We start from the raw sequence: 8,324 nt of genomic DNA, 5'->3' as shown, positions 1-8,324 counted from the left end.
GTACATACAAAGGGAAATACCTAAATCAGTGAATAGTAAGCTTTTGACGTAATAGTAACTTGATTTATGAATTGAATATATATATGACTTGTTTATAGAATGATAAATGTACAGAGTGTAAATTAAAATATATTTTGGTAACTATGTAATAGAGGAAATAGTAGTCACACACAATAAGGCAAAATTTGTAATTACCAAAAATAACTTTCTTAGTTGCATTAGATTTTTCTTCTGTTAAAACTTTGAAAGTATTGAATTTTCATAAAGCTTCTTATAACTATAATACTGACTTTTTATATTTTTATTTGTGTATCAAGATTGGGCTTAAATGATATCCTTGAGAAGCTTAAGTTGGTATTTAAAATGATCTTTGAATCTGTAATAAATGATAAATTTAAAAATTCATACGTACTTTTCAGAAAAGTTTTGTTTTCTTAACATTGTGTTATATAGAGGAGTTAGTCAAAGACTAATAGAATTATTTCTCATTTTAAATAATATTTGCTTTAGGATTAAAATTTTGAAGTAATGAAATATTTGTAAAAAATAGTATTTTCAATATGTATTTAATTCTTATTTAAATTTTATACATTGTTTCTGGATTTGTTTCTTATATTTGTCATGATAAATAGGAGTGTGAATAATGTTTTTCCTGGCTAATGGTTTTTTACCACTACCATTGGTTATGTTGTAAACAGGTAGTAAGTAGAAAAGCTCAGCAAATGTGTCAAGTGAACTTAAAAGTTCTCTTTGTTCCAAATATAAACTATAAATCATCAAATCTAATTTGTCATTATGGTAAATACTCAAATTATTTTATGTCATTTAAAAAAATAATTCTTGTAACAATTCTGCTTGTGTGTATCTACCTCCAGAACTTAAAAGCATTCATTCAAAAGGACTTATGCGCACCTTTATTCATTGCTCCACTATTACAGTAGCTAAGATATGAATGAATCTGGATGTCTAGCGACTTACAAATGAATTAGGAAGATGTGGTGCATATACACAGTGAAATACTATGCAGTTGCAAGGAATGATGAAATTATGCAATTTTCAGCACCTTAGTTGGCACTACAAGATGTTGAGTGAAGTAAGCCAGAAGAACAAAAACAAACATAGGATAATCTCACTTATCTGTGAAACAGTATAACTGGATGAAGAAATGTATTGTAAAATGGGAATGCCCAGATCACCCTTGACCCCAGAGATTATAAAAGAGAAATAGCCTGGAATGATAACAAAGTGGTAGGGCATTTGCCTTGCACGTGGCTGACTTGGGAAGAACTCAGGTTCCATCCCTGACATCCTATCCCAGGTGGTCACCTGAGCCTGCCAGGAGCAATGTCTGAGCAAAGAGCCAGGAGTAACCCCTGAGCATCACTGGGTTTGGGCCAAAAACTAAAAATAAAGAGCAACTGAAGAAATCAAGGCAAGAAAGAAGAAAATGAGAAAAAGATGTAATGGGGAAATGGGTCAAGGCTTCTGTTTTGTATTGGTGATATGGAGAATGGTATAGCTATAAATCAGCAGCACAGACAACCACACTGAAAACGTGAGATCTCAGCTGCAACCAAACTATATTGTAACAGCATCAGGTGAGGATGGAATACGGAAGCACTTGTGATAGGATTGGTGTTGAAATAAATGCCTAAAATTCAACTATTACTAATTTCATAAACTACAGTTCTTTAAAATAATTGCTGTAAGAGATACAAGTAGGACACTTGTACTTGGCCAACGTAGGTTCTGGTATCCTGTATGGTCTTCCAAACACTTCCAGGAGTGTTTCTGAATGCAGAATCAGGAGCTACCCCTGAACATTGCTGGGTGTATTCGTCCCCCCAAAAAATCACTGTAAGGTCTTAGGAGATAATAGTCGACAGGACACTTGTCTTGCACATATCCGACCATGCTTCTATCCACAGCCACCCCCATGTGTTCTCCCAAGCGTAACAAGTATGATCCCTCACCACAAATCAGGAGTGAAACCCGAGCAACAAAGCGTGTGGTTCAAAACTGTCCTGCCCCCTCAAATCACTGTCTTAAGGTCAGGGATGTAGCCCAGTAACAAAGCATTTACATGGATTTATGAGATCCTGAGTTTGCTTACTAGATTCAAAAGGAAATTGGATAGATCAATACATGGTTTTCTTAATTGTTCTTATTAAAAGGGCTGGTTTAGATGTATTTAAACATTTTACAGTATGAACTGAGAATATGTAAAAAGTAAAGGCAAAATGGGGTAAGGCATGATATGGAATAGCTGCTGAGGGGGCCCCTATAAACAAATGAAATCCTTCAAATTTCCTTATCTTGTTTGTTTTTGGTGGCCCGGCAGCACTCCTAGCTCTACACTCAGAAATCACTCCTGGCAGGCTCAGGGGACTGACTCAGGAGGCTGACTCCTGGCAGGCTCAGGGGATGCTGGGACTTGAACCACCGTCCTGAATGCAAGACAAACGCACTACCTCCATGCTATCTCGCCTGCCCCTTGAGTTTAATCTTAATGAAAAAAAAAAGTTGAAATTATTGTTTAGATATATATGTAGCTTTACATGCAGCTGTAAGAAGGTAGGGGTCTTGTTTTTCCTGTTTATGGAAATTTACAATCTGGGATGGCACTTTTTACAAGTACTGCATATGTTCTGAGGTTTACCAAGAGTGATCCCTGAATACATGGATAACCCCAGATCACTGCTGGATGTAGCAAAGATATATATAGAAAGCTATAGTTTATCATGAGACATTGAGATGGATAAAAGCCACTAATCTACTAAAATCCCCCCACTCTTTGGCCACACTCAGAGGTGCTCAGGGGTTACCCCTGGAAGTACTCGGGTCCCTGTGGGATGCTGAAGATCAAACTTGGTTCAGCCATGCAATGAAAATGCCCTACTGGCTTTACTATTGCTCTGACCACTGAAACTTCTGATTAGTTGTGATTTTATTTATTTTCTGGTTTTTGGGTCACACCCGGTGGCACTCAGGGTTTACTGCCTCTGCTCTTAAAAATTGCTCCTGGCAGGCTTGGGGACCATATGGGGTGCCAGGAGTCAAATGAGTCCACCCTGGGTTGGCTGCATACAAGGCAAATGCCCATTCGCTGTGCTATTACTCTGGCCCCTAGTTGTAATTTTAAAGACTAGCCTGGAGATGAAAATTTGGGCTATAAGTTCCTGGAACAACAAAATGCTGATAACTTCTGAGTGTTGACTCAACAGTGTGACCCAACCATTTCTCTTTTTTTAAATATATTTTTAATCTTTATTTAAACACTGATTACAAACATGATTGTAGTTGTATAATTTCAATCATGTAAAGAACACCCCCTTCACCAGTGCAATATTCCCACTACCAATGTCCCAAATCTCCCTCTTCTCCACCCCACCCATGCTTGTACTCAAGACAGGCTTTCTACTTCCCTCATTCATTCACATTGTTAGGATGGTTCCCAATGTAGTTATTTCTCTAACAGCACTCATCAGTCTTTGTGGTGAACTTCATGTTGTGAGCTGCATCTTCCAGCCCTCATCTCTTGTCTCTGAAAATTATTGCAAGAATGTCTTTCATTTTTCTTAAAACCCATAGATGAGTGAGACCATTCTGCGTCTTTCTCTCTCTCTCTCTCTCTGACTTATTCACTCAGCATAATAGATTCCATGAACATCTATGTATAGGAAAATTTCATGACTTCATCTCTCCTGACAGCTGCATAATATTGCATTGTGTGTATGTACCACAGTTTCTTTAGCTATTCATCTGTTGAAGGGCATCTTGGTTGTTTCCAGAGTCTTGCTATGATAAATAGTGCTGCAATGAATATAGGTGTGAGGAAGAGATTTTTTTTGTATTGTATTTTTGTGTTCCTAGAGTATATTCCTAGGAGTGGTATAGTTGGATCCTATGGGAACTTAATTTCCAGTTTTTGAAGGAACTTTCATATCGCTTTCCATAAAGGTTGGACTAGACGGCATTCCCACCACCAGTGAAAGAGTTCCTTTCTCTCCACCAACACTGCTTGTTTTCCTTCTTTGTGTGTTTTTTTTTTTTTTGTTGTTGTTGTTTTGTTTGTTTGGTTTTTGGTTTTTCGGGCCACACCGTTTGATGCTCAGGGGTTACTCCTGGCTAAGAGCTCAAAAATTGCCCCTGGCTTGGGGGGACCTTATGGGACACTGAGGGATCGAACAATGGTCCTTCCTTAGCTATCAATTGCAAGGCAAACACCTTACCTCTAGCGCCACCTCGCCGGCCCCTGTTATTAATTTTTATTAATTTGTGAGCTATAATACTTAAACTAAATTTTATTTTATTATAGTTTAGATTGGTGCTCTTTCTGGAACTCCCATTACCCAGATCTTGTATTTCATTGATCGTCCAGTATGTTTTATCCTGGTTTTGTATCTTCATTTTTTGGGGTTTTTTTGTTTGTTTTTTTGTTTTGTTTTTCGGGCCACACCCGTTTGATGCTCAGGGGTTACTCCTGGCCAAGCACTCAGAAATTGCCCTGGCTTGGGGGTACCATATGGGACACCAGGGGATCGAACCACAGTCACAATCTTTCCTTGGCTAGCACTTGCAAGGCAGACTCCTTACCTCTAGCGCCACCTCGCCGGCCCCTTGTATATTCATTTTTATGTGTATTTTCCAGATAATGTGTAACTAACTTGAGTAGTCCAAATATTCATAAACTTCAGCTATTATAAAACTTTTAATAGTCTAAAACTTTTCATTCTTTGTTATTTTCATCGTATCATATTCTTATTTCATGACTGAGATATCTTTTCTGACCTCTTTTGCTTTGAAGTTTTGATGTTTCTGTTGAATTTTGATTTATCTTTTGTTATTGCTTCTCATAAATACTGTCCTTGGATAGTCACTTTTATTTATGAATATGGATGAGTTAATTGAAAGTTCTGTGGGTATTCGCGTGAAAAAGCCAAGGTGTTCGAACCTATATAAATCTTCAGACAGGGACATAGCTATTGAACTTTTGGTACCTGTAGTCATTTATGATAGATGATCCATATCATGATCAATTTCATGAATTGTTGTGAGTGAAATGATAGTAAAAGTGAGAAGAAAGTGTGCATCCTTGATTGCAGCATTATTTTGCTTTGTTTTGGGGCCACAACCAGAATTGTTCAGGGCTTACTCCTGACTCTGCTCTGGAATCATTCTTGCAATGCTTGGGAGACCAAATGGGGTGCCAGGGATCAAACTCTGGTCAACTGCGTAAACAGTAAGTACTCTACCCACTGTACTTACACTCCAACCCACGTTAGCTGTAGCATTAAATAATTAAAGATGGGTCTGGATGGTGAAGGATGGATTGAAGGATTCTTCCCTGCCATCCCAGGCCACGTGGCTCTGCAACTCCCATTCAGCTGGCGGGTCCCAGGTTTAGGTGAACGGCGGAATCAGACTCATCCAGAGACAGGCATCAGGAAGCATCAACTTTATTTATGCCCTATTCACCACATGTGTGGCTTATATCATAACCTTTCAAGCACAGCCATTCTTCGCTAGCCCTGCATCTTAACTCCTTTCAGCCATCTTCCTTTTCACCTCCATGCTGGCCAAAGACCAAAAGGGCAAAGACCCAAAAAAGGCCGAATCCCCTGGGTTAAAGGTTTTATCTACCTTTTCCAAGACCCCTCCCAGGAATGGGCGGGGTCTTGCAGGTAAGGTCAAGTTACCTAGGGAGAAAGGGTGGGGGATGAGGCTTCAGTTAGCATTTTTTTATAGAGCACTTAAAGAACCACATTCAAAAGTTAGACTCACTCAGTCTCCATTCTTAGTTGTCTCAATGGAGTCCGCCTAGAGTAAACCTTGTAAGATGCTGCCTGCTATGAAGGAAATCTTCTGCTCTGTCTCAACACCAACTCTCAACAATTCCACAGAAGGACATATTGAACTATTCACTTCCGGATGCTAACAATGACCTTGTTCCTCTCTTTCAATCCTGTGGACATTTGCATAGCCATCCCCTTCTCAAGTTTTGTAGTCAACCCCTTTCTGTTCATTTTTTTAATAATGCACTTACAATTTTTGCCCTTTTATTTTGATGGCTTTATCTTGCTGTCACACCTTGCTACTAGTAGATTGGCTTACTTAGGATGCTAATTTCAAGACTTTTCTTTCCAAATTTGGTGGATTTATTCTGTTAGACTCCAAGGATCCTCTGATGATTTCTTCACAAGGGTACTTTTCCTAAGTATGTTCTTGTTCTTGCTCTTTTTGCAGAAAAAAAATTTTTTTCCATCTGAAATGTTTTATTTTTTTTTTCTCCCAGTTCTGAGGACACTCCTAGTGGAGCTCTCAGGGCTTCTTCCAGCAATGCTATACAGCTGTGTAAATCAAAGAAGGGCTTCAAACATGCAACTTAAACTAACACTTTTCTGGCTTTCTTTTTTCTTTCTTTCCATCTTTCTTTTTTCTTTCATATTTTCTTTCTGATTTCTTCCTTTCTCCCTCCTTCCTTCCTTCCTTCCTTCCTTCCTTCCTTCCTTCCTTCCTTCCTTCCTTCCTTCCTTCCTTCCTTCCTTCCTTCCTGTGTTTGGGCCACACCCAGTGATGCTCAGGGATTTCTCCTGGCTATGGTGCTCAGAAATCACTCCTGGCAGTCCCAGGTGACCATATGGGACGCCAGGGATCAAACCCGAGTCCATCCTGGGTCAACTGCGAACAAGGCAAATGCCTTATCACTGTGCTATCACTCTAGCCCCATTTTTCTTTATTCTGGATTTAAAACTCCTCAAATTGGGATTCTGGAGAGAGAGTACAGCAGTTAGTCACTGGCTTTGCACACAGCCAGCCCTGGTTTAAAGGTTGGTAAATATGTATTTTCATAAGTCATTGACTTGTTTCACTTAACTTTAATATGGTCATCATGAGATTGCTTAGACCTCTGCAAAAATGTACTGTGTTTTGCTTTTTAAGTCAGCAATCTTTTCTATGAACCTTAACTATAATATACTTGGAGGAAAGAACCAGTTTTATTTTTAATCACTTTGTGCATTGTTAAGAAGAAAACCAAAATGTTTATGCAAGAATAGAAGCAACTTATATTTTGCCACTGCTATCTATGTTAAATTGCAAAATCTTTGAATAAAAAGTTTCCCAAGAAAAACCTGGAAGGGAATTAAGGAGATAGCCAGCTCCAAAAATGGAGAGCAGGTTTTGCATACAGAAGCCTGGGCTTCAATCCCTAGTACTGTGTATGTAGCCCTGAGCACCACTACATGTAGTCTTCAGACACAAGCAAGACCCATAAAAGGGGACCATAAGATATTTAATTGTCCTGGTTTGTCTTCTACCCATTTCTCTTACCACACTAATATCTTTCCCTTTAATTTATTTTTTTAATTTAATTTTTGTGACACCTAGTGATGCTCCTACTCTGTTCAGGGATCACTCCTGACAGGCTCAGGTTTGCCATATGAAGTGCTAGAAATTGAACCTGTATTGACCATGTATGCATGGCAACAACCCTACCTGCTGTACTGTCGCTTTAGGCCCCAGAGTATTTATTTTTGTTCAAATTACTTTCCACATGCACTTTTGAAAAATCAGTCTATTAAATAATTTAGGATTCGTAAATCATTGTAGAATGAACATAGAAACTCTTAAGGTATATCCCTAGGAGTGGAATAGCTGGATCAAATGGGAGCTCAATTTCCAGATTTTGGAGGAATCTACACAATACAAAAACCCCTTCCTCACACCTATATTTATTGCAGCACTATTCACAATAGCCAGGCTCTGAAAACAACCAAGATGCCTTTCAACAGACGAATGGCTAAAGAAACTATGGTACATATACACAATGGAATATTATGCAGCCGTCAGGAGAGATGAAGTCATGAAATTTTCCTATACATGGATGTACATGGAATCTATCATGCTGAGTGAAATAAGTCAGAGGGAGTGAGAGAGACACAGAATAGTCTCACTCATCTATGGGTTTTAAGAAAAAAGTCATTTTTGTAACAATCCTCAGAGACAAGGAGAGGAGGGCTGGAACACCAGCTCACTTCATGAAGCTCACCACAAAGAGTGGTGAATACACTAGAAATAACTACACAGAGAACTACCATAATCAAGTGAATGAATGAGGGAACTGGAAAGCCTGTCTGGAGCACAGGTGGGGGTGGGGTGGGATGGAGGGAGATTGGGGACATTGGTGGTGGGAATGTTGCACTGGTGAAGGGGGTGTTCTTTACATGACTGAAACCTAATCACAATCATTTCTGTAATCAAGATGTTTAAATAAAGAAAAAAAGTAAAAAAAAAAAAAAAAAGAATAATATTTGCAAACCTCC

This window comes from Suncus etruscus, chromosome 10, assembly GCF_024139225.1.
Source record: "Suncus etruscus isolate mSunEtr1 chromosome 10, mSunEtr1.pri.cur, whole genome shotgun sequence".
Classification (NCBI taxonomy): Eukaryota; Metazoa; Chordata; class Mammalia; order Eulipotyphla; family Soricidae; genus Suncus; species Suncus etruscus.
This window is presented reverse-complemented; position numbering follows the sequence as displayed.